The sequence below is a fragment of the Pteropus medius genome, unplaced genomic scaffold (genome assembly GCF_902729225.1).
Source record: "Pteropus medius unplaced genomic scaffold, Ma_sr-lr_union100, whole genome shotgun sequence".
NCBI classification, from domain to species: Eukaryota; Metazoa; Chordata; class Mammalia; order Chiroptera; family Pteropodidae; genus Pteropus; species Pteropus medius.
The window spans coordinates 1,324,406-1,347,083 of record NW_024351729.1 but is presented as its reverse complement, the minus strand read 5'-3'; the positions used below and the strand labels follow the sequence as shown (position 1 = coordinate 1,347,083).

Genomic DNA, 22,678 nt, shown 5'->3' with positions numbered 1-22,678 from the left:
TACTCAGCATAATTTCCTGAAGATCCATCTAAATTGTTGCAAATATCAGTAGTTTTTCCCTTTTTAATGTTCATTAATATCCCATGGCACTAGTGTTCCATAGTTTCTGTAACTACTCATCTGTTGAAGGACATATGGGCTGTTCCAAGTTTTTGGCTATTACAAATTAAGCTGCTGTGAAAATACATGTACAGCTTTTGGTGTGGACATGAGTTTTAATTTCTCTGGGATAAATGCCCCAAGAGTGCAAATGCTGGGTTAAAAAGTAAGTGCATGTTTAGCTGTATAAGAAACCACCAAGCTGTTTTCCAGAGTGGCTGAACATTTTTACCTCTTACCAAGTATATGTGTCATCTAGTTTTTGTACATACTTATCAGCATTTGGTGTTGTCACTTTTTTAGTTCAGCTATTCTGATAGGTATCCAGTAATATTTCAATGTGGTTTTAATTTTCATTTATCTGATGGCTACTGGAGTTCAATATCTTTTCATGTACTTATTTACTATCCACATATCCTCTTCAGTAAAATGTCTATTGATGTCTTTTGTCCTGCTCTGTATTTTAAAGTGCACAATTTTCTAACTTCAGTTATGGATTATTTTTAATTGGAAAATACGTTCATACAATATACAAATGATTTGTCATTGTTTCATTTCAAACACAGATGCCAACACATTTCCCACAGATACAATCCTTATATTTATACTCAGGATTCACTTGAGAGCTGGGCAACAAAGAATAAGAGAAATGGCTTCTAAAACACTCTTAAAATTTTTCTAATTTCATAAAACATTTGGCATCCTTAGAGATTCTAATTGTTTCAGTTAATTAGCTAATAATTAAAGACAGTGATGGACAACAAATTTACATTTAAAAAATACATCTGAATATGCTGCACTCCCCATCAACAACTAGTTTCAGCTCACAGAAAAAGTCCAAAAAGAGGCAGCAGGGACTGTGAGAAGATGTCTAACCTACGTTGAGGAGCTGGGCTCAGCATGACCTTCAAGACAAGCACCAATTGCTAACCCTTGCCATGTGGTTTATTACCAGTGAGTGGCAGTAGAGAACTGATAGAGTGGCAAGAGGGGCTGAATCTCATCTCGGTCAGGCACAGACCGGTGTAACACCAAAGCCTGGGTGCTTGATGGCAGTCTCTTTACAGTGAGAAAAGAAGTGAGTAATGATGGCTGGAATGGAGAAAGTAGTGGTGCCCCCAGGGCCTATATCTGTCTAGGGTCCCACATAGAAGGGGAGGTTTCCAAACCAGTGAAGATAGAGATGGTTAGGAGGGAATAGACAGAGAAAGCAAGAGACGGAAGGAGGAACAGGACATGGCTTTGAACAGTTGTTTGGGGAAAAGAATAAAGCCCCAGACCTATGTGGAGAAATATTACATTTGTTTTTCTTTCCTTCTAGGACCATACCACTGAGAGTGGCTTTTAGAAACTATAAACCCAGGTGTGTGGCTTGTTGGTAGTGGGTAGTGAGTGAATGAATAGCCCATTTACTATTATTTTTTTAAATTTTGAGGTCTACATATATTAGTCCAATCTCCATTCTCCTCCTCAATTGCTCTTTAAAGCTACAGTCTGGATAGAACCAATACCACCCCAATTAAAGAGAAAAGAAATTTAGACCAATAGACTAAAAGATTGACACAAATGACTTGAGGAATGAATACAAAGTTCCCCACTATTCCCCTGCCTATCTTCCCCCTTAGCCACCATGATCTTTTACTTCTAATTTTCAAAACCAAATTCATTAAACGAGTTGGCCTCATTTCCTTATTCCCTGTCACTCTTTGACTTGACTTTTCCTTCCTCCTCTCCTCCAGTGTAGTTCTTGCTAATGACCTTCATGTCACTAAATCCCACGAGCATTTTTTCAGTTTTCATCTTGAGCACTCGGCAGCATTTTTTATTTGCATGCCCCTTGTAGCCTCCTACTTCTTTTTAGACTTATCTTCTTCTACTGAGACCTTAAAAGTTGGAGCCCCTCAAGACTATTTCTACACCTTTTCTCAGTCTATATCTGTAGGTATGGAATGTCATCCATACTTTATTTGAAGCCACCAAATTCTTTCCATTGAATCAAACTTACTGTGTTAATCAAACTTACTTGCTCTCCTGCCCCACCTCAATTCACTCTCTATAGTGTTATTTTTAAAAGGTAATCTTGTCACTACTCTGCTCTTAAAGGCTAACTCCTGCTCCTGCTTGATTCTCCTACTGCCACCAGCCTTAAGCTCTATCAACATATCTTCCTTTCAGTTCTTTCTGTCTCAAGGTTTTTGCTAAGACAGTTTCCTCTGCCTGGAATATTTCTACTATCCTCCCTACTCCCACCCAGCTTCATTTAGTTTTTTCCTAATCATCCTTCAGGTTTTAGCCCAAATGTTACTTCCCCAGATAATCTTCCTGACAACACCAAAATAGATCACATGCTTCAGAGACCCCTGAACTGTTCTTTTATAGGCTTTTCACTGTTTTTGTTTTTTTGTTTTTTAATTTGGTGATTATTTGAATTACTCAACTAAGCTCCAAAAGAGAAGGTGCCCTTGGTATTAATCCCTTCTGTATCCCCAGAACCCGGTACAGAGAACAAGTAAAGAAACCAACTAGTCATAATTGTTCAAAAGTGTGAAGATTTTTCCATTCCCCTCTCCCCCTCCCACCCCCCAGGTCTCCATGAAGTGGGTCTTCCACAGAGGGCATGGAGATCCTCTAATAGGTACACTGGGACTTGAAAGTGAGCATGAATTGTGACTATCTCATACTCAATTATGCTAAGTTCAATTTCTGATGATGTTCTTTTCTGATTATTTAAATAATTCTTCAAAGTCCTGTTCAACCAGGAAGTTGTCTCAGATTTTATTCTTTAAATGTTTTAAAATAACATTTGTAGAGCATTTTATAATACACAAAGTATATACATTTTCATTATATCATTTGGATCCCAAAACACCTCTGAAGTAACATATTATTCTTAATTGACAGATATGGAAAATAAGGTTTAGAGGCACTAAGTGACTAAATAAGTTCTCTTAGCTAATAAGGGGCTGAGCAGGGGCTTCACTGCAGATTTTGCAATGGCAAATTCTGTCTTATCCTACCGCTAGATAGGATAAGAATTTGGACCTATATGGTTAACAATACCCCAAGAATGTTGTAGCTTGCATCATAGCTACATACATAGAATATATAACATCACAGCAGCTGTGTGTGTGTGTGTGTGTGTGTGTGAGTGTTGGTGAGTGTGATAATTTGGGGAGAATACATTCATCTGTATCAGTTTTTCTTATATTGGAAAAGAGACATTTGATTTAAATAGTTGCCTTTGTCAAATAGCCAAGTGCAGACCTTGCCTCTTGGACTGAGAAACTTTACTGAGTCAGAGGAACAGATAATTGCACTTAATCATATGTAAAACAGCTACCAGGAAACATTGCTACTTATTCCATAATCTATTCTCCCTATTTCCCCATCACCCTTCATATTCCACTCATATATCAAAACTCATCTAAGAAGGAAACACTGTCAGCAGTATTTATCATTTGTTCAGCATGAGAACACTTGTTTCTGGGCGCTGAATATATCCACTTATAAGCAAACACACTAATACTCTGAAAAACAACAACAACAACAAAAAAACAAAAAAACTGTGTTAATGAACCATTGTCCACATAATAAATACCATTGTCTTTTTCTTAAAAATAGAATGAGATTGACTAATTAACACTGGACCAGACACTGGAATTTGTTTCCAATTAGCAATGGCGAATTTTCGCAGATTCATCTGAGCTTCTCTACCTCATCACTGGTGAACTTGTAAGCAATTTGAGAGGCAGTTTGCAGGGGGTTAGGGATGCAAATGGGACCTGTAATTTTTAACCTTGTCCAGATATGCTCCTAGGAATTGGGAGACATATGAGAAGCAGACTTATTTTTCTATGTAGATTCTTTGAAATCCAAGGATTTTATTTTTACCATATTCAAAAAATAAAGATAAAAATTTTAAGAGAAAAAAATATAGTCATAAATTTTTCTAAACTGGCTGATTTTCTCCTCTTTCCATATTTCTCCCTATACTTTCCCCCACTTCTCTGCCAGAGTTGTTTATTAAACTAGCTGATAATCTGTTATTTTCAAACTTCTGGCAAGTGAGTTTTAGAAATATATCCTAAGGAAACTTATTGTCTGATTATATAAATATAGGTGTTTAGGGGTTTTGTTGTTTTAGAAGATTTAAACAACATAGATGAGAGTTTGTAAAAATAAAATATGATGCATTCATCTATTGGAATACTATGCAGGCACTGGGTTTTTGTTTTTACTTTTAGTATGCCTCATATTTTTTTTTATAGCTTGATGTACTGGATAAAAGAAAGTCCTATAAATAGGCCTTTAGTAGTGGTAAAGTATGCGTGTGTGGGAGCATTCTAGAGTCTATTGATTACATCTCAGTTTTTTAGAAAGCCTGTGCCTCTGGACTGTAAACTTCACAAGTGTTTCTCAGTTATTTTCTCCCCTCTTAGGTGGGACAAAATGCTTAGAGTGGGATGGAGTTGGGTATTTAACTTCCCCTAAATTGGAAGGCTAGAGCTGACTTGAGTGGGTGTTTCCTTCCCCCAGATGAGTCAGGTTCTACTAACACTCCAGGTGAAAATGAAGGGTCAAAACTTGCCCTTTGTAATCAAATCTATTTCCTAGGCTCCAAGTTCTCCAAGAAACCATTGAGGAGGTTCTGGTTAACTAGTTTCTCCTGAGGGCAGGCCTTGTTAAGAACAGAGTGCTCCAGCAGAGTTGATTCGAAATGGTTCCTTCTTCCTTCCGTCTGCGGGAAGCAGGAGGGAATTTTTCTTTAACGTTTCCTAAAGGATTTTTTCTTTAATGTTTCCTGTGGGAACCTGCTCAAGCTCCTGGAGGTAAGTCTCACAAAATTGTGGAAGCCCCCTGTGATTGGGTCCCCTGGAGTTTTTACACACTGAGCTGCCAGTAATTTCTCAATTGCAGTTCAGGTTTTGCTATCCTGGTACCGGTTTCTGCTGAGTTTTTGCTCTGGTAAGACATGACTCCCTATGTTTACTTGTCAGTCACTCCAATCTTGGGGGCAGAGATTTTGCCCTGGTTTCTCCCCTCCCTTATGGATCCAAGAAGAGTTGTTGACTTTTCAATGCATTTAGTTTTTCACTTGTTGAGATGAAATGACTACTGCTAAGCTCTTTAAATGCAGAGTGGAAAGTGGCTCGAAATTGATTTTTAACAAGACACTGAGGTTTTTCCTAATGAACATTAATGAATATTTATTATAAGAGAACTAGAAGAAGTCAGTAGTGCAAAAGGAATCAATCCCCCGCAGATACCAAGGGACAACTTAAGTTTTGTGGACATCAAAAGTTACACGTAGATTTTCCACTGTGTGGTGCGTTATGCCCCCATTTCCTGCTTTGTTCGAGGGTAACTGTACTAATTTCTCATTTTTATTTTTATTTTACTGAAATTATATTCTTTTGTGGACAGCATTTCTGTGTAAATTTTATAATGAAGCTTTTTACTGATGGTGGTATATCATATTTGGCCTCTATTTGGGTGCATCATTACTACCCAATCTAATTTTCCCAGGTCAAATTTGCAAATCTAACCTATTCAAGGAGATTGAATTCTTCCATCATTTAGTCAAATTTTTATTGTGTGTAGATTTAGCAATTTTTTTAGATTTGCTTATGTTCATTATATCTTCTTAAAAAGCCTGAATTTTTCTAGGTTAATATGTGCAGCCAGTTTTTGAACCATTATAATGAAGTGGGGTGTGGACCACGGGGAGAGACAGAAGAAAGAAGTCAAGTGCAGAAAAGAAAGAAGATACTGTGGTGGAAAAATGAGAGAACGTCTATGTAATAGCTTCTCTTTTCCCCATGATGTATGAAGCAAGGCAAGCAACTAAGAGAGAAGGAGGAGAACATGAGTAAGGTTTGGGAGAGAGGAGAATGTTTGATGTAGTTATTTCAGAGAGAAAAGTCATGAGAAATCCTCTTATTAGGGAAGTGTGGAAGACTTATTAGTTTGTTTTACGTGATATTTTGAGATTGGTGGTCTTGGATTGTGAGACTAGCCGTGTATTTTTTTCCCCCACTATGTTTAGCTGCTTGAGTTTAGGAGCATGGCACAGTTGAGTTGCCCCTGAGTAGGCAAGGTGTTCATGGCTGGAGGGAAAAAGCATTGTTCCCATAATTATCTCTTTTTTCTCCTGTGTCATCAAACTTTTACTCACTGATTATGTCCTTTGGTATAAAATATGTCTAGTACCTATCACACTTAAGCAACAAGGAATCCAAAGGATAATACAAACAAACGAGACCTTTTTATTACCTTACTCCTCTTAAAAGAGCCAACCTACCACCCCATTTGTCTGTTCCCTTTACAGCTTCTTAAATGAGTTTTCTATAATCTCAACTCCATTTCCTCATTTCATATTTTCTCTTAACCCATTCCAATGAAGCTTCCCTCCCATCACTCCATGGAGACTGTGTTTATGACACACCCAGTGACCACCACTGCCCGGAATCTATAGTTCACTCTCAGACCTCATCTTACTTGATCTCTCAGCCCTTGGCCACTTGAAATATTTTCTTCTTTTGGATATCTTGATACCACCCATCCCTCTTTCCCACCCATTTTATTGGATGCTCCTTTGGGGTCGCCTTTGCAAAAGTTTTAAATATTGCAGATCACATTCTTGGCAATCACTTTTTCTTTATCTAATTTATCTTTCTTAGGGAATCTTCTATATTACCAACCACTTAAATATTACTTATATGCTAATGGGCTTCATAAATAGATTTTCCAATGTTAGAAAATCCTTTCATTCCTGGATCTACTGTTGCTTATGACGTAGTGTTATTTTTTGCTTGATGAATGCAATTTGCTAATGCTTTATTTAGGAGTTTTGCAACTGTTATTTATCAATGAGGCTACCTATAATTTTTCATTTGAATTAAACTCAGAATTTTTCAAAATAAGTTCTGTTTTAAAAAAATTCTATATGCAAACTAAAATAGTTTTAATAGAACTTTCATTTCCAGAAACAGTAATAAAGGCAATAAGGCATTTTGTAAAATATGGTCCTGAACAAGTCACAGTAAAAAATAATGTATACTTCCATTTCCTCAAAACAGAGTGTACTTTCTGTTCCTCAGCCTTGGAAACAAGGCGAACAACAGTCCATAAATAATGTCGGCTAAAGGCTGCCAAAACAAAGCTCAAGCAGCTGAACGTGGACACCTCTTAAAAGAATTTCGGAGAAGCTGACCAAACAATCCAAATTCAATTTTTAATAATGGATCCCAAAGTCGAAGTGGTTCCTCCCACGTAGCAGTGCCTCTGGAGCCTGGCCCCACTGGTGCTCACCTGTGCTGTGCTCCCAAGCAAACCCTGATGCTCCTGCTCCAGACTGTTTTTTATTTTTAGAGTTTCAGCATGCAGGGAGCTCTGGTGTGAATGTGGTAAATGCAGATGCCATGTGGGTATCTTAAGGGTTGGAGTAAAAATATTTTCCTAAACCTGTAGGGTAGGCCAGGTGTCAGATAGCCCATTTCCTGTTTGTCCTAATTCCTCATACACATTTGTAGACCTGAGACCACAGACCTTTGCTATGTCATCATAATCACATCTAATGTCCATCCTAATCTATGATTCATTGTCTGTGCCTGGATTTAACAATAATACCTACACATAAAACGATCTGCTGTTACAATGCATGTGGTCACAAAACATGAATGATCTGTAGATCAAGCGTTTTTAACCATAATTGGCATGCCTCAAATTCACAGCCAGAATCCCCAAGATAAAAAAATATTTGCACAATATAAATAATAAGACACATACACATACGTCTCATAGAACTGTGCTTTGGAAAACTCTATTTGTTGAGATCTAATGAAGAAATATTTTGCTAAACTGCTTCAGGCTTTTTTGTTCAGAAAAATCTATCATAGTAGGACAAATTTATTAGATGTGCAGACAAGAAAGATGTGCAGAGGAGTGAGGCTGACTTTGAAGTACAAGCTTCCTCCACTTCTGATAATTACTATATTCTTGTTTTATGTTCTCAAAAATTTGTTCTGGAGTCGTTAGGCACCCGGGGCTGCCGGGCAGTAGCAGGTAGTTGCAGAATTGGCTGTAGGTTCCGCATTTGTAGTGCGGAGTTCGGATCTTGGGTGAGGAGTGCAGCCAGGCAGAGGGACGCAGCGCCGCTGCTTGGGGGAACTGGGCTCAGCAGCGCCGCCCCGGCTGCTGCAACGTCGCTCCGCTTGCTGCCGCCAAGTGGCCAGGGACCACAGCCTAAGTGGCTGGAACTGCTTCTCACTTTCTGGGTACTCAGTGGAACGCACAGGCTAAGCCGGCTCCAAAGGTTCCTCCAGCACCCCTACAGGAAGTGATTTTAATAATAATGGTCACAGTGATCACCGGAATATACAGTGATTGATTAGCAATTATAAAGTATTATGTAAACATCAAACACACAAAAAATAGTGAAATAATTGAAATTCAGTCTCTGAGATTTAAGGAAAAAGAAACCACACTTACTGCTTTATGTTTTAATATTTTTCCTCTTGGTTTATAATTTTGGAAGACTTTAAAAATACCAGACCTATGATCCCAATTTCTCAAGTGTGAGGAATTCTTTTTAACACAAAATATTTTACAGGCTGTTATGTGATTAAGTTCATTGCTAGTGTCTTCTAGTGAGAAAACACATCAGAAAAAGCTATATTGGTTCATTAATATATTTAAATAAATCTGTATTTCATTAGCCATGGGCTGCTTGTGGTGTTGTGAAAAGGGGAGATCTATGGTGAAGGGGAAAAGAAGTACAAATGAGTAGTTGATAGATGGTCACAGGGATGGCGAGCATGGCATAGGGAATGCAGACAGCAGTAATGTGACGGCTATGTGTAGAGCCAGAGGGAATGAATAATCAAGAGGATTGTTTCATAAACTATATAAATGTCTAACCAATGTGCTGTGTACTTGAAAGTAATAATAAAATAAAATGCAAAAAAAGGGGGTGGGGAGCTCTAGAGTCAGATTGCCTGGTGTCTAATCCTGTTCCATCACTTTCTTGTGTGTAACAAAGGTAACCTCTTGGTAGATCAGTTTCCTAATATTTAAAATGGGGAATAAAAATACATTCTTCATAGAGTAGTTTGACAGTTCATTGATCCATGGCATGATAAGCCCCTAGGAGAATATTTGGCCCATAGCATATCCATTTTTAAAATAACACACATATTTGCATCAGACTTATTTTTTAGTCAACATGTAATTTCCAATGGGCTGTATAGTTTAGAGACTAAGAATTGTAGTCCTGGAGGGCAGGGACTGTGTTGTTGATTTGCATCTTCAGCACGGTGCCTGGTAAGTAGTGGATACCTGAGTGAATGAAATCAGACAGATCTGATTCCAGTCATAGCTTTGCCATTTATAAGCAGCTACCTAAGTCACTTGACCTCTCAGCTGTAAAGTGAGTATAACTTCATAGATTTGTTGTGAGGATAAAGTGAGCTAATGCATGTAAAGTACTTAGTGTAGTACTTGGCATGTACTGTATCGGAGATGTTGTTATAAGCAGGAATTTGGACTGAGACTGAATTCAGACTGAACCTGAGATGTTAAACTCTATATCAGCCTATTCAACTATCCATCAGTGTTATAGCTGAAAACCCCTGCCCAGGAAAGCAGTTTGTAACTCTACCATTTCTTAACTTCCTCCTCTTCCTCCTGCTAACTAAACCAGAAAAATAAATTTCTACAGCTTCTTTTGATGACTCTAGTGTGTAAGATACAATTGGATGGCTAATCAACAGCCATTTCTTCCTCTCTTGCTCTCGGGACCCCCGTTTGTTTAGAATGAGGGAATATATTGGATTTTTGTTTTTAATCCTTCATTCCCTCTCTGTGATAGAATTATACATGTATATCTTTTGGCACGTGACTTTGTAGCACTTTCCACTGACCTAGGCAGAGTATATATCCCTCTCAGTTTCTGTTTGGACTTGGCCAGGTGATTCATTTAGCAAATGGAATGTTACTGGACATGACATGAACAGAGACTCTAAATTTGTGTGATTTTACCTACCTTCTTGTACACCTACCATTTGCAATGAGAAGAATATTCCATGGGTAGTCCGTAATGCCAGAATAAGATAATATATGGATCAAACATGAAACCACACACAACCTAGATCCGAGCCCAATTAATCCCAGCCGAACCTAGCAGAGTCATAGGTGACCTACAGGCCCATAATAGAGAAACAACTGCTTGTTCTTGTAAACAACTAAGATTTTGGGAGTTGCTTGTTATGGAGCATTATCACAGAAATACTTGACTAATACAGGCAGCAATCTGCCCAGTCCAGAGGATGAATTATAATTGATCTAAGCCAATTCTGTTGTTCTTTTCCATATACCTGATTCCCAGATTCTCTTGGAGCTAGTGGTGGCCAAATGATCCACTCTTGGCCAATGAAATATATGAAGATATTTACTGAGGACGTCTGGAAAAGCTTTAGCTTCCCTGATAAAAGGCATAGTAGGAGCTGGAAGTAATCTTTCTATCTTCTTCTTTGCTTGAAAATTCAGTGGGTATATTGAGGCCATAAATTGAAAAGCACAAAATGAAAAGCTGAGGATGAATGGAGCAAACAAATACAAAGCCTAGGCTTCTGAAGACATGGCTTACTAGTTGACCAACATCAACAACCACCTATCACTACACTTCTTATTTAGTCAGATTTTCTGTTTCTTGATTCCCAAGGCATTCCTAACCTAATATATATATAAAATAACATTGGTTTAGTCATCCTAGTCAGTTTCTCAGAGGTGAGTGATGAAAGAGAAAAGGGAGCTATGTGATCATCATTCCCCTCACACAGACTCTAAAGAAAAAAAAAAACTTATTTATTAGGTTATCAGAGCCTGATTTTTTTACTGTGCTGCCTCTTTATCAAATGTTTGTAATAACAATGAAGCAATTAGGTTATGGTTGCCTTTAACCAAAAATGTGATGGTGATTGATTTGGATATAGAAAAGTACATCCTGGCCCGTGTTGGAGGTCATTATGTCAAATGGTGTTTTCTGAAAAGGAAGCTACACAAAGCATCTCTTAGAGGATTGCTAGGGAGCAAGCTGCCAAAGGTGTTCAAGAAATGTATGTTGTATGTGATACCACCATCTTCAACTTGCACTGGGTGTGTACATCCTCAGTGTGCATTTTGAGTGTGTGAATGGCTATCAGATGAAGAGAAAAAATTGTCAAAAAAGTCTACCTACCAGACTTTTCCTTGGCTGAGATACATGAAGATTAGGTACATGAGCCAGGGAACGTGATGCCTACACAGACCATTCTTGGAAAAGCTCTCTATGTTGAAGACTGTTCATTTGTAAAAGCAAAATGTGGAATAAAGATAAATTGTCCTTGTTAAAACACGCAATTCAAGCTCTTCTCAAAGCCAAGAAGACATAAAGGAAGACATAAAATATATTTCCTTAGTTGAAGAAAAACCTATTGTGGGTTCTGTGTTCCTGCAGAACCCCTCGGTGTTGGAGTCAGTAGCTGTGGAGGGGTTGGGGGGGGAGAGCAGCCTCAACTCAACTAGCAGCATGAAACTAGCCTGTCCCATTACCATGTCTCTTTTAAACTGGCTGGTAGACCTAACCAGTGGGAACATTAAGAAGGAAAAAAAGACAGAAAATGGATTCAAGAATACACCAAAATCCTTGATGACATCTTTGCTTCTTTGGTAGAAAATAACACTTCCTCCGATTTATTTAAGAACCTCAAGATCTGATGACAAACTTAGCATTCTGATACTCCTCACTACTGACTGTGGAATAATTGCTGTGCTTGCAAGATCCCAATAGTAACAGCAACTGGAATGTGTTTAGAGAGTACTAGAAACAAAGACAGCCAGTGATGGTGTCAATTTATGGTACATCATAAATTGAATGATGAATTTTGAAAACTTGAATACTTAAAGGGTTTAGTAACCAGGAAGTCAATCTAATTAACTGTAGGACTTTCATAGTCTAGTATAGTCTGTTTAAGCTGCTGTAACAAAATGCCATAGCCTGGATAGCTTAAAAAACAGACATTTACCCCCCACAGTTCTGGAGGGTGGGAAGTTCAAGATCAAGGTGCCAGTAGATTTGGTATCTGGTGAGGGTCTACTTCTTGGTTCATGGATGCTGTCTTTTTGCTGTGTTCTCACATGGTGGAAGGGGGCAATGAAGCTTTCAGATGTTTCTTTTATAAGGACACCAATCCCATTCATGAGGGCTCTGACTTCATACCTCGTCACCTCCCAAAGATCCCACATCCAAACACCATGACAATGGGGATTAGGTTTTTACATACAAGTTTTGGGGACTGTAAACATTCAGTTTATACTAGGAACCAATGAAATCATTGAAGACACCACAGTAGGAGACTTCTGGAATGCATTTGAAGATGTTTCAAGTCTCTTGGAAAATGAAGAAGAATTACTGATGTTGAAACTTAAGAACTGGCTACCAGGAAGAACTTTTAAAGATATAATGCCCTCCAGGTTTGATGATCTGATGGCCAGCATTCCATTGCTTGAGTATACAAGGTAAGACTACAAATTGGATTTTTTTTCTAGGCTGCTGAACTACTTTGTTTGGCCAGAGTGAGGTTCTGAGTTGTATAATGTTTATCAAAAAATGTGGAACAATGTCTTTACTGAGACATGTCTGATGCAGCTAATATCCTGGTCTATATGGGAATTCCAAAGGACATTGTGACCAAGAAGAAGTCCTTAAAACTGTCCAAGATAGGAATTCTCATGAACTCACAATATAACAATTTACTAAAGGAAAAGAAGACAGGAGTCTTCTGGCACATATATGCTGGTAAAGACATGGAAAAGATACAAAAAATTCTTTAAAAGGCATCAGAAGAGTAAGTTCAAGAAAACTCAGCAACTATGATCCTATTTAGCCATCAGAACTGGCATTTAGACTGATCACTAAGAAAATATCTTCATCAAGAGTATAGAGTTCAAGGCTGGACTATTATACAGTTTCTTAGAGTTGTGGCATTTTCCACAGTAGGAATTCTATATGAGGTTCATAACTTGTATAGCTATGCCAAAGTAGAAGAAGATTTTGTTTCTCCAGAGCATTTTAACTAGTGCTTCTGGCTTACTCAGGAATTCTGTTATCTGTTAGAGATTCATACCAATCGTGAAGATAACTTACAGATGAAGAATGTTTTCTACCACGTAGTCAAAGATGCAGGTACTATAGTGAAAGCCAGCAGATTCAGTTTGGCAAACCCTAAGGGTTCTAGATATGCCTTACCCCTGCACAGTGAAAGTGAATTATTGGCAGCTGTTCAAACTCTTCAGGCAAAATTCCTGTGGACTTTGAGAATCATGTTATTACTTAATCTTTTTTTTTTTTTTTAAACTCCACTGGATTTTTAAGAGTATTCTGTCTAACTTGTATTTCTAGTGTTTATAGACACTAAATGTGTGTGTAGTAACTATTTACAGACATTCATCCTTAAACTGTGACTTCTCACCTAGTACAGAGTTTTACCAAGCTTTAAAAACAAAACCATTTATCAGCCCTGTTATGTTATACCCTAGCCACTTGATTGGATAGCTTAGTCAAAATGTATTTATAACTATTAGTAATAACTCTGCACAATTTATTTGGATTGCATTTTGTTTTGTGTTTGAAGATGCCCTCCTCTGTACTTTAGAATTTAGAAGAGCAATGGAACAGCTAAGGATACAGCAAAGAAGAGCAAAGAACAGCTAATGATACAGTTCTTATTGTATTGTATAGTGTTGGCACTACGTAGCAGAAATCAACTCCTGTGCAATTCTTGGTGTTAATCATTTTTGTCAAATAAAGTTTTTGATTTAAATGAAGCTTTGCTAATTTTAGGTGTTGAACATTTTGCATTAAAGTATTCAGATAATTTTTTAAAGTTTACAAAATAGTTTTGCTAAAAAAAAAAGTGATGTGTCAAAATATGGAAGGCAAAACTAATAGAACTGTAAAGAGAAAGAGAAGAATCCACTCTCATAATTGGAGACTTCAACACCCCTTTATCAGAATGAACAGATCCAGTAGGCAGAAAATCAGTAGGGACATAATCGAACTCAACAGTACCATCAATCAACTAGATATAACTGACAGCTACAGACCACATTTTCCAACAACAACAAAATATATATTCTTAAATTCACATGGAACATTCCCCAAGATAAACATTCACCAAGACTACATTCTGGACATAAAACATACGTTAACAAATTTAAGAATAGAAATCAATTTCTGCTATTAGACTACAATGAAATTTACTAAGAATCAATAACAGAAAGATAACTGGAAAGTCTCAGATTATGTTGAGATTAAACAATGCACTTCTAAATAATACATTAGTCAAAAAAGATATCTCAAGAGAAATTTAAAAATACTTTTAATTAAATGAAAATAAAAACATAACTTATCAAACTATGTGAGATGCAGTAAAAACAGTGCTTAGCTATAAGATGTATTATTTAATTGTACACTTGAAACCTATTTGATTTTATTAACCAATGTCACCCCAATAATTTTAATAAAATAAATAATTAAATTAACCACTACATATAAAATTAGGCATAGTTCCAAAGAGTAAGCCAAAAAAAAAAAAAAAAGGAAGTTTCAATAAATTTTAAACATGATATATCAAGGTTACAATTCTTTCTTTATTTTTTAAGAACGTAAATGCTATTTTGTGTGTTTTGTTCTTTTTTAAAATTGAAATTAAATTGTAAAAAATCAGTTACAAGAAAATATATAATGTTGAGTGCATAAATTAGAAAAGAAGAAATTTCTATAATTAATCATTTAAGTTTTCACCTTAAAAACTAAAAAAGAAGAGCAAATTAAATCCAACTAAGAAGAAAAGAAACAATAAAAATTAGAACAGAAATCAATTAAATTGAAAATAGGAAATCAATAGAGAAAAATTAATGAAACCAAAAACTGAAAAGATGGATAAAATTGATAAGCCAGGCTAAGAAAAAAATAGAGAGCTCATAAATTACTAATATCAGAGGTAAGAGAAGGGACATCACTATAGATTCCATAGACATTAAAAGGACAATCAAGGAATACTATGAACAACTCTATGCTAACAAATTTGATGACCTAGATGAAATAGGCCAATTCTTTAAAAGACACAATCTGCCAGAACTTACACACACACACAAAATACACAATTTTAATAGAATTTATCTATTAATGTAATTGAATCAACAATTAATAACCTTCCAAAACAGCACCAGGCCCAAATGGGCCCACTGGCGAATTCTACCAAACATTTAGGGAAGAAATTAAAACAATTCTCTACAATCCCTTTCAGAAGAGAGAAACAGAAGGAATATTTCCTAACTCATTTTATGAGGCTGGCATTACTCTAATACCAAACCAAAGATGTTACAAGAAAAGAAAACTACAGACCAATATCTCTCAGGAGCATACATGTAAAAATCCTTAACAAAATATTAGTAAATTAAATTCAAGGATGTATAAAAATAGTTATGTACCACTTCCAAGTGAGATTTATCTCAGGTATACATGGTTGGTTCAACATTTGAAAATCAATTATGTAATCCAACAGGCTAAAAAAGAACAATGTTATGATCATATCAATAGATGCAGACAAAGCATTTGACAATATTCAACACTCATCCATGGTAAAAACTCTCAGTAAACCAGGAATAGGAAATCTTCTCCAACTTGATAAAGAATACCTACAAAAAACTTACAGCTAATATTATATTTAATGATGAGAAACTGGAAACTTTCACACTAAAATCAGGTACAAGGCAAAGATATGCCCTTTTACTACTTTTTTCAACATTGGTCTAAGTTCTAGTGAATGCAACAAGACAAACAAAGGAAATAAAAGGTATACAAATTGGGAAGAAAGAAGTAAAAGTGTCTTTGTTCATAGACGACAGACATAAGGTCTATGTGGAAAATCTGAAAGAATCAACAAACTCCTGGATAAGTGCTTTTACTTATCACAGATATGTGATTTTACCAAAGTTGCAGGATCCAAGGTTAATATACAAAAATCACTTTCCTGCTAACTTGCATGTAGAATTTGAAATTAAATTTAAAATTTACATAATACCATTTATATTAATATTGAAAAATGAGATACTGAGGTATAAATATAGCAAAATATGTAAAAGATCTAGATGAAGAAAACTACAAAATTCTGATAAAATCAAAGAATTAAATGGAGAGATAGTTCATGTTCATGAATAGGAAAATTCAATATTGTCATGATTTTAATTCTTCTCAACTTGCTCTATAGATTCTATGTAATGTCAATCAAAATCCCAGCAAATTATTTGGTGCATATTACACGTTCTAAAGTTTATATGGAGAGGCAAACGACCCAGAATAGCCAACACAATATTGAAGGAGAACAAAGTTGGAGGATTGATAATACCTGACTTCAAAACTTACTATAAAGCAATAGTAATCAAAGCGGGGTGATATCGGCAAAACAACAGACAAATAGGTCAGTGGAACAGAATAGAAAGCCAAGAAATAGACCTACATAAGTATATCGACTGATCTGTGACAAAGGAGCAAAGGCAATACAGTGAAACAAAGAGTCTTTTCAACAAATGGTGCTGGAACAACAGGACTTTCATATGCAAAAAAAAAAAAAAAAAAAGAATATAGACACACTTTGCAAATATTAACTGAAAATGGATTACAGACCTAAATGTAAAATACAAAACTATAAACCTCCTAAAAATAACATAGGAGAAAACTTACATGTTCTTGGGTATGGCAATAACTTTTAGATTCAACACCAGAGGCACAACTCATGAAAGAATCGATAAACTGGACTTCATTATAAATAAAAACTCCCACTCTGGGAAAGACAATGTCAAGAGAATAAGATAGCCACAGGCCAAGAGAAAATATCAGCAAAAAACACCTCTAATAAAGAATTGTTATCCAAAATACAAAACTCAACAATAAGAAAATAGCTGATTGAAAATGAGCCAAAGACCTTAAGAGACACCTCATCAAAGAAGATATACGAATGGCAAATAAACATACAAAAATGCTTCACATAATAAGTCATCAGGGAAATATAAATTAAAACAACAATGAGATACCACTGCACTCCTATTAGGGTGGCCAAAATCTGGAACACTGACAGCACCAAATGCTAGCGAGGATGTGGAACAGAAGCTCTCATTGGTAGTGGAAATGTAAACTGGCACAGGCACTTTGAAAATCAGTTTGGTGGTTTCTTACAAAACTAAACATACTCTTACCATGTAATCCAGCAATCACCCTCCTTAGTATTTACCCAAAGGTAAACTCACAAAAACCTGCACACAGATGTTTATGGTAGGTTTATTCATAATTGCTAAACCTGGAAGCAACCAAGATGTCTTCAGTAGGTGAATGGATGAATAAACCGTGGTACACAGAGACAATAGAATTATTCAGTGCTAAAAAGAAATGAACTATCAAGCCATGAAAAGACATGGAGGAAACTTAAGTGCTATTACTAAGCAAAAGAAGGCAATCTGAAAAGGCTACATACTGTATGACTCCAACTATATGACATTCTGGAAAAGACAAAACTTTGAAGACAGTAGAAAGATCATTGGTTGCCAGGTGTTGCAAGGTAGGGAGCAGGGGTAAAAAAAGTGAAGTCATCTTAGATTATTACATACTCAAGTAGCTCACACACTGTTGCCATTTTACAGTATTCAATTTATGCTATATGACACCAAGTAGGGCTTGGTGTCATATAGCATAAATTGAATACTGTAAAATGCATTCTTATACAATTTCTTAAACTGGTCTATTTCAAGAATTTTTAACACCTTCATATCATAAGAAGTTGAATGAGAGATACAGCAGTTATTACAATAATTAACATAACAATATTATTGGGTACTTATGTAGAATTACATACAAATCATTTAGTATAAAGGATTCTGGTTTTGTAATCAAATTAACTAGAATTTGAGTTCTATTATTTATTCATTGTATGACTTTGGGCAATTTAATTTCTGAGCTATACTAATGAATCACTCTTCTGACTAATTTATAGTTTGGAAGATCAGCGAGGTATTCTATGGGCATTGCATTTTGTAAACTGAAGAGGGTTTTGGTTAGAAAAGTTTTTATCAATAGTACGTGTCTCTAGGACAGCTGTGTGCAGTGACAGTGAGGCACCAATTTTCATGTGGTTGTTCTGAGGCAGGACGTCTGGTTAGAATCTTCTTTTGCTGTTTAACAATAAGCCTGTCTTCATGTGATGCTGATGGGCCTGCTCTGAAACTGGGTATGCTATAGTTTCAGGTCATACTGGCTTATAACCAATTTATCACACGTACCTTTGCAACTTAAGGACAGGAACCGTTTCTAACTCATCTATTCACAAAGTACATACTCGGAAACTTACTAAATGAAATTGAATTTTTGGACACCAGAAATATCCAGGCACTCACTCCTTGGTATGATTAGAACATTCCGGGTCTTTGCAGGGAAGCAGAGCTTCCTTGGATTTCCTCGTGCTCCAGTAGAAAGCCCTAGCCTCCTACCACTCCTCACATACCATGAGAATTAGACCTGTATCTACTTCTCTGGTTAACTGCTCTGATCTGAAATGATAATAAAATGTCCCATATCTCTTAGGGAGCCAAACAGTTACAACACAGACTAGATCCGTAGGTTAAGCCCCAGGACAGCAGTGCTATCTCCTTTGGTATAAAGCCCAGACCTTGGAGAAATCTCTAGGTCATAAAAGTTGAGACACATGGGGCCATCTGGCCCCAGGAGGTATTAAGGAGCAAGGACCCAGACTCATTATATTTTTAAGGAGGCTATTTTAGCAGGGGAGGGAAACAGCTGCCTCCTTCTTTATAAGCAGAGAAAAATCAATTTTTGTCACCACTCTCCTATGGAGTATCCAGCTACTTATATAAGACATTTGACCTGGCTCTCATTGCTATACTACGGGAGGCCAGCATATTTCATATTTACTGTAAGGTGCTAACATGAAATCTGTCTCTGATCCAGAATACCTTGTATGCATATTCAGGATAAAATTAATAAAGGTAAATATTAAAAACTCGATGGTTTTGACATAATTATAAAATTGTCTCTAGAGTTTCTAGCTGAGGGGATTGATGACCAAGATGTGGCCTGAATTGTAGGTCACATACACACACACTTTGTTTAGGGAAAAAACTTACAAGTATGGGGTAGGGTATAGCAGAAGCATGCAGTGACTGAGAAATGAAAGGGTAGAGGAACTATATACCACAGCTGGGACTTGGGGAAGCCAAGAATTCCCACTCCCAGGGGCATGCTGTGACAGGTTTAGGGGACAGACCTCAAAAGTCTTGGAGGTGAGGGTTCTTTTGTAATCTGTCCGCTGCTATTTGAGAAGTTACACCCCTGTGTGGGGGTGGGGTGTTCCAGAGGCTTGAGGGGAAGGCAGATGTGTGTCTCTTCAGGTACAGAGAGGCTACTCCCCCAGCAGCTTCAGGTCCTCCAGAGACAGACCATCTTGTCAGAAATAGCCAGGGTAGAACGTAACCCTTCATGGTCGATCCACAGCGCCAGCTTTGTCTCCAAGATGGGGGTGTATCCAGGAGCTCCAGCTTCCAGGGCTTGGAGGAAGGATGAAGATCCAGAAACTTCAAAGCATCCAACATTGGAAGGTGAGAACACCAGCAACAGAGCACACTCAGGGTGGGAGTCAGTCAATTTCTTGGCTCTGTCATTCAATGGATTTTTAAAAACCGGTGGTGGGGTAGAGGGGTGGGGTAGGAGAACAGTCAAAAAGCAAAAACAAAAAATAAAACCAACCCTAAAGCTAACAAGCACTGCTATCGCTTTGATGACTCAAGTTCAAAAGGGAATATCTTTATTGTCAAGGGAGACTCCACTCACCTATCTTCCTCAGAGACAATTCTTCGTGGGTTACTCAGAGGCTCCCAAAGAGGTACCAACCAGACTGGGCACAGACAAAGAGCCATGCAACGGCTGGAGCCCTGGAGCCCTCAGAGGGGCATTTACAGCACGCCAGCCTCTCCACCCTAATCCAGAAAAAGGCAAATGGATGAGGTGGCCCAGCCCAGGCAGAGGGAGGCACCCCTGCCACCTGGTGTTTGTTGAAGTCCCAAATGATGTGGTTTGGCCAGCAGATTGGGATTAGGGTCAGCACAAGGCAGACCACGAACTCCTTGTCTACAAAGGCATTATAACCTGTTCCCAGCAAGCAGACCAAAAGGTTCAGTAGGGTTACAAGGAAGATGGTGATGCAAAGGGATGTGGGCAGCGTGCTGCTCTTGCGGGCAGTGCCTGCCACAGAGATGTTTACTTTACAATACATCTGGCCTGTGTTCATACCTCACAGGACATCCACAGCCCCTCCTATACCAGCTGGGATGACAATTCTGTTGTGGAGGGAAGTGGTTACCTTCCATGGGGGCAGGGTCCAGGCTTTCGCCCAGCTGGGCAACATCGGGATGGTGCCTAGGGTTTCCAGACCAGCCGAGGCAAGGCCGAGAAGGGGTATGAAGGAAACAAAAGGGCCTCCAGAGTGTGGGAGTAGGGGCGCAAGTGGGGATCACTTGACCACTGCTCAGCCAGTGAGGAGGGATGGAGACCTCAACTCCAACTCAGACTTTTAGGAGGAAGGATGCTCCAGACTAGGGGTGCTGTGTTCACTAGATACCCAGGAATGGTGGTAAGAAAAGCCCACCTGCTGGCTTGGGGGCTTTGGCTAAGGGATAGAGTCCCAGAGCCAAATGGAGCTTGAATTTCCAATCACCACTTACTAGTGCTGTGACCTTGGGCAATTCACCTAACCTTCCTGGACCTCAGTGTCCTACCCTGCAAAATAGAGATAACAAGACTGCAATTTTAACATATAACTACATCCTAGAGTGCAGATTAAATGGCACATGGTGAGCCTTAAGTAAATACTGGGTATTATTCTCTTTATTATGTTATTGTTATTTCTTTGGGGCCCTTAAGAAAGTTGCAATTATCTCTGTGATAAGATATTTCATGCCTGACTCTCCTTTTACCATCCCCACCTCCTTCTACCCCCACCTCCACAAACATACATCTGGACTAGCGCACTAATAGAGTGGGATGAGGGTCAGTGTCATTGTGGCTTGTGTGAAGGTATATGTCGAATCATGCTGCCTCCTTTGAATTGTATAAAGAATTTTGTATACCATACTAGGCTTCTCTAGTTTGTTAATATATTTAACAATGAATTATCAAAGCATTGCCATCCTAATTGCACAAAGATATTATATAGTACTCTTACAATCAGGGACTATCAGAGCTGGAAGTCAGCTCAGAGATGACAGCCACCTCCCACTTTACTGATGAAGAAACAGATGCCCATGGAAATTTAACTGATTTTTCCAGTAATTTAGCAGAGCTATTGTGACTGAGTTGAGAGTTGGGCTATACTTTCTTTGCTCTCCAAGAGCTGCCTAGGGGTAGATTCTATAACATCCTGAATTGGAAAATATAAGCCCATATTACCGGCATGCACATCACCACTGCTAGAGGTTTTCCAAAATGCAGACATATTCAAGGCGGCCTAATCTGATTAAATAAAGTCAGAAAATAACAATTCATTTTCCTTGGTTCAAGATATTCCTGATTATTGGACACATGAATAAAGATAAATTTTCTGGATAGTTTAGTTTTGATAGCCAATCACGTTTCCATGCTCCTTCATGGGATCAAAACCATAAGAATTAGACTGAGAATTAGTTCCTCATGAAACTCAAAGAATGTGCTCACACACAGGAATGAAACAGCAATGTTTTTTAAGAGTCACTGTGGAACAGAAAGCAAGCCAATCTTCCCTCCTGATGTTGAGGGATGTGAGGAATGGAAAGCAGCCTCAACTATCCAGTGAGACACTATTCTGAGACTGGAAAGCCTGTATTCAATTTTCTTTAGCAACCTCACTGCCTGACTAAAATTAATGGACTATGCTGCCCAAGTTGTAGAATATATAACTCTGTAATGGTTTCTGGGAGTACTTGGAGCCTAAGAAATAGATTTGATTACATAGGGCAAGCTTTGGCCCTTCATTTTTACCTTGACTTTGAATGTAAGTAAAAGCTGTACACCTACCTTCTCTTACCTTCATTAGTCTATGGTCTCCTCCATTCAACAAATATGAGTGCTTCTGGTATGTCATACAGCCTGCTCCTTCATTTCATTTTTTACTTTTATTCATCATGCTGTGGAATTCATAATTCATAGTTGCTAGTGAGGAGTTCTGACTCTAATCTGTTCTCTTGGGTAAAGTCTGCAGAGATTCAGGCTGAGGGCATCTCAAACCTAAGTAGGTACAGGATCTACTGTTATTCAGAAATGAAATCTTTTAAGCTGCATGTTTCTCCTTCTCTCCAGCACCAAAAGAAGCTGCAATTAAGCAGCAAAGCCATACGTTTTTTATTTATTGAAGTAGGGCCATGTAACAAAACACAGCCCTTTTAGTGATAAAAAAAAAAAATTAAAGCCTCATATAAACTTAATACAAGCACAAAGCTAGTA

The 22,678-nt window shown here is 37.7% G+C and overlaps 1 pseudogene; it reads left to right on the top strand.

Annotated features, from left to right (window-relative positions):
* The window catches only part of LOC120587716 (lysine-specific demethylase 3A-like), a 24,700-nt pseudogene extending 4,400 nt beyond the window's left edge, over positions 1-20,300 (top strand).
* The last annotated feature ends 2,378 nt before the right edge of the window (positions 20,301-22,678 follow it).